Raw genomic sequence first — 5,573 nt, 5'->3', positions numbered from 1 at the left:
TCACTAAAATCATGCATAAAACCACTGATTACACACAAGAAAATAAGTAAGTAATTGCAAAAACATAACAAATTCATTACAAATAATGACTCTCAATAGTAAATCTAACTATCATAACACACATTGGTTATTATATGGAACAATCTAGATGTAACATTGCTACCAAAACTGAACCAACAATGCTAGCAAATAAACAGTGCCCCCTTTTAATTAAAGAAAAAATATCATCGATACAAAGTAGCAGTACCTCATGCTCTCGAGAGCAACCTTCTGTAATCCTTGATCGCCATACTGAAACGTCTCAACATACAGCTCTAATTGCTGCTTCAACGCCAAATCCTCATCTAAAAACTTCCACACACACACACACACACACACACACATATATATATATATATATATATATATATATATATATATATATATATATATATTCGGGGAGGGTCGGGTCGGAGCACGCATAACCCACTCCCTGCCCCAAACCCAAAAAAATATACCCAATAACGACCTGATACCCGACCCGTAACCCGATAAGCTTGACCCGACCTGCCCCGAAATCTTCGGGAATCGGGTCTTCCCATCGGGTTCGGGTTTTTTTTCCATCCTTATTCACATCCATTTTTTTGCCGATAATGCATTCCCGTAGTCAAGTTCTGAAACTCATGAATGTCTTGTCCAGAAATTGCATCGTTTAAATCATTTGAGCCGATTGAATTATCCAAACAAATTATACAGTGTCGAAAGCAATTTGCTATGGACTCTTCTTTCACATTTCTCTAAACCGAGATGGCCAAGTTGATGGCATCTGAAATATTAATCTTCGGAGGAAGAGATGTGTAACTCATAACCTTCCAAAATCTTACGATAAAACCTTTTATGGTAATACATTTTAAAGGCTCTAATTATCCTAGCATCACATGGTTGAACTTTTGAAGTCATGTTTGGCGGTAGAAAAAATAACTCGATGTTTTGCAACCCTTGAATATTTTTTGAATGGGCTGGACAATTATCAACTACCAAGGGAATTTTAATTTCAACCATGCATTTGATCATCTAGCCAACGAACATATTCTTCAAAAAGCAACTCAGTTATCCATGCTCTTTTGCTGGCACGATATTCACAATCTAGGCTATTCATGTTGACATTCTTAAAACAACGTGGCTTTGAATGCTTACCAATGATCCATAAAGGAATTTTTTCCGAGCCATCCACATTGCATCAGATAACAATTATAAGTCTTTCCTTGTCCTGTTTCCTACTTTCAAGTTGTTTTGTTGCAAGTGAATGGTCAGCTTGTAACCTGTAAAACAAATCAGTTTCATCCATATTAAAACCATCTTTCATTGGAAATTGAATAATTTTTTTCCCTTATAGACTCCAATTTATTCTCCATGTCATGTGTGTCGACTGAGCCACTTTCTCCGAATTGGCGATACAATTTGATACCATGCCTTAACTTGAATTTCTCAAGCCAACCATGTGAAAGATTATTCTCAGAAGAATCATGTGGATACAAAAGCTTCAACGTCTCAACCGTCTTCTCTATGATTAACTCTCGTGTTATATTTACACGCTCTTGATGTTGGAGAAACCATTCATAAACAGCTTTCTCCATGTCCGAATACCTGGCTGCTTTGTGACGCTTGGAAGATCCATCTTTGTCAAGGTTAGCTGATAGGAACTCCGATGATCTCTTAAGAGTGTTTGATAGTGTTCCTTGACTAACTTTCAAATCAAAAGTTTTGTTAACCCACTTCACCAAATCTTGTTGAGTGCATCCTTTGTGACCTCTCTAATAATAATAGTTTTCTTTGTTGATTGATCATTGTTGATTTTTTTAACACATTTTAGTTTAGAAGCCATATATGATGTGCTTTTAAAATTTATCATTAGACATTTTATAGTGATCAATCTAAATCTATGTACATTGAACTTGACAAGTTCATTAATGTGTGAATGTACATGGGAATTTTGAAGGTCCTTGTTTCCGTTTTATTCAAATAGGTAAAGTGAATGGACATAAAAATTTTGAAGGTTGATGTTGATGCATTAATTTAAGAGTTGCTCACGAATATAAGCCAACTATATATATATATATATATATATATATATATATATATATATATATATATATATATATATATATATGATCAAGCAGGAACTCAATAATGATAGGAACCGCAAGGATAATATTTTGCCTTAAGATTGTAAAAATAAATGACCAAAATTTGATTTTATTTATCGTTAAAATTTCACAAGAAGATATGGTATTTTGGTAATCAATTGCGAGATTTTCATAATTTCCCGAGAAGGCTAATTGTTTGATTGGTACAAGTGATAAAAGCAAAAAGATTAAAATAAAAAAGAAAAAGAAAATTTGGCCTATGTGACCTCTCCAGACGATGACATTTGCCCTTACCCCCAGCATAACAAGTGTCCAGCCCTTATTGAATGGTCATAATTTTTTTTTTCTTTGAAAAAACAAATTCTTAAAAAAAAAAACAAAGTTCTTAAAATTTTATTCTCAACAAAATGAGCACAATCATGAAAATTTGATTTTTTTATATTTATTAAAAAACGCAGAAAAAAAAATTCTTCAAAAATTATAAAAATTTAAGAAATACTTCTGCTCTCTATTATAATGACTTTGTAAAAAGAATTATTATAAAATAAGGTGTTTTAGATACCAAACTTGATTTTCAAATATTAATTTTTTTTTTAAAAAACATTGAACATAATATGATCGAAATAGAGATTATTCAAAATATTTATGTTTCAAAAATATTATGTTTCAATATTTTTATGACCCTCAACTTGCTATGATCTAAAAATATTTTGATTCAAATATTTAATAATCTTTAATTATTATATTTTTTTTATGATTCAAAATTAAATGATTAAAAAAATATAATGATCAAAATGTTGTATTGAGCAAAAACTTTATTTAATACAGTATATTACGATCCAAATTAATATGATCTAAATTAACATGATCCAAAAAAAAAGTATGATGCATAATATTGTTATAATTCGAAATACTATAATTGAAAATAATTTGATTCAAAATTATCTGATCCAAAAATAATATGATTCCAAAAAAGGATGAACGAAAAATACTATGATTCTTAGTATTCTTCTTGTTTAAACTTTTATAATTGGTAAACATTGAAAACACAAACCGATATTTAGTTTACAAAAAATAATAATAACAAAGAAAAATAAAAACAAAAAATAAAGAAAAAAAACCCTAGTATCTTCAAGTATGTAGTAAATATATTTAAAAAACAAAAGAAAATAAATAAATTTTAAAAAAAAACGAAAAATTAAAATACGAAAAAAAATTAAAAATGTTAAAAACCGAGCATACACCTATTTAGTTTTTTTTTTTTTTTATATAATTTTTTTAAAGAAAAGAAATAATAAATAAATAAAAATCGAAAAAAAAAAACAAAATAAAATAAAAACTCATATATATGACATTTTATGGACGTTCGTCGTACATGATTATTCCCTCGAGGTCGTATTACGTTCCATGGACGTGTGTCGCGTGCGAAAGGGTCACGACCAACTAAATGGGTTGGACATTTTGTGCCCCTGACGAAATGATTGGTAGAGAATAGTCATCGCGGTTCCTACCAATTTTTAGGTTTCAATATATATATATATATATATATATATATATATATATATATATATATATATATATATATATATATATATATAGGTTATAATGTGGATGACAATTATTGTGTGGATATAGGAAAATGTCGACCAATAGTTTTAGTTATTTTAGAAAATGATTTACCAATATTATTTAATTAACCAAAAATAGAATAGTCACATAAATCTCATTGTAAGGGTATTTTAGTCAAATAACTATATTTAAAAAAAGAAAATTTGTGAAATTTAAGAGATAATAGACTCTACTAATTTTAAAATTTTGATTTTAAGGATGATAATTCTCTTAATCTGTATATTTTGACAGATTATAGACAAAACTGCAAAATTGGTCCTTATTGTATTAAAAAAACTTTGGATATGGTTCAAAAAGTTTTCAACTTGCATGGAAGGTCTAAAATCAAAGTTTTACTAGGTTTTTGGTCCCTGATACACTTAAAAGGAGAGTTTTACCCTTTTCATTTCTTTTTTCTATTTTCTTTATTTTTTTTCTATTTAAATAAATAAAAATAAAAAATAAAAACTAAAATCTCTTACAACCCTCATTCTCTCTCTCTCTCTGTATATATATATATATATATATATATATATATATATATATATATATATATATATATATATATATATATATATATCGGATGTCATTCAACCACCATCACCACCACCATATGCTTGGTGGAACCGTACATAATACACTATTGATTACCCCATCATCAACATCCAGCCATAGCAAAACACCACCATAATCCCACCATTTAACCTCTGTTCTCATCATTATGTCCAATGCTAATTTTCATCAAAAGATCTTCGATGTCGTAGCAATTCCAAACTGGTTTCTGGTGATCATTTTCCTTACTATATACCCAAGAGCTCATATAATAGGATCTGATTCCTATTTATTTTTCCTAATTTATCACATGTACATTCTAGCTGCGTTCATAAATTCCTAATTTCACTAACTTATGTGTACCAGATTAAAGACATTTGTTTTGAATTTGTGTTTCAGATGAAAGAGATGGTGCCGCGAAAGAGGAGATGGAAATGATGAAACCCCTGAAATCGAACCATGGAAACCCTAAAATGGAACTTTGAAAACCCTAAAATAGGGCCTTGAAATTCCTCCTGTTGTTGGGGGCTAATAATTAACTCGCTAGAGAGCTATATCACCACCACCATCTTTCATCAGAATATATGAACTGTAAGTGATGGTCTTACTTTCATCACATGGAAATACGAATACATAGGAAGACGCAGAGTAGGAGGATACTACAAGCTCTTCATCAAGAAACGGAGACATTGCATAGTTGATGTCATACCCATTTCTGGTTGTCTTCAAGCTTACATATCACAACCCAACACCACCACCAACAATTGCAATTGTACGCAAAGTATTTTTGTAACAGGGAAAAAGGAAAACTGATATATATATATATATATATATATATATATATATATATATATATATATATATATATATATAGAGAGAGAGAGAGAGAGAGAGAGAGAGAGAGAGTAAATGAGAGTGAAAGTACGATCTAGCTTGAGACTACCGAAGTGGCAGCCATTTTTATGAAGACGATCTTGGATATCTATTTGTATGTGTGTGAGAGTCTGTGAGAAAGAGGGGGTTGTGGTTATAGGGTTTATTTTATTTTCTATTTTTCTATAATTATTTAAATACTAAAACAAATAAAAAAAATGTAAAAGAAATAATAAGGGCAAAATAGTCCTTTCAACTTTTTCAGGACCAAAAACCCAGAAAAAATTTGATTTTGGACCTTCCATGCAAGTTGAAACCTTTTTGGACCCTATCCAAAGTTTTTTGAATACCATAGGGACCAATTTTGCAGTTTTGTCCAGAATATATTGAAAAATAACAATATTCGTGAACCAT

At 29.8% G+C, this 5,573-nt stretch overlaps 1 pseudogene; it reads right to left on the bottom strand.

Moving 5' to 3' along the window:
• Nucleotides 1-646: 646 nt before the first annotated feature.
• LOC111896125 (CENP-B homolog protein 2-like) lies at nucleotides 647-4,451 on the bottom strand (annotated as a pseudogene).
• Nucleotides 4,452-5,573: the final 1,122 nt, after the last annotated feature.

The sequence above is a fragment of the Lactuca sativa genome, chromosome 8 (genome assembly GCF_002870075.4).
Source record: "Lactuca sativa cultivar Salinas chromosome 8, Lsat_Salinas_v11, whole genome shotgun sequence".
Classification (NCBI taxonomy): domain Eukaryota; kingdom Viridiplantae; phylum Streptophyta; class Magnoliopsida; order Asterales; family Asteraceae; genus Lactuca; species Lactuca sativa.
This window is presented reverse-complemented; position numbering and strand designations above follow the sequence as displayed.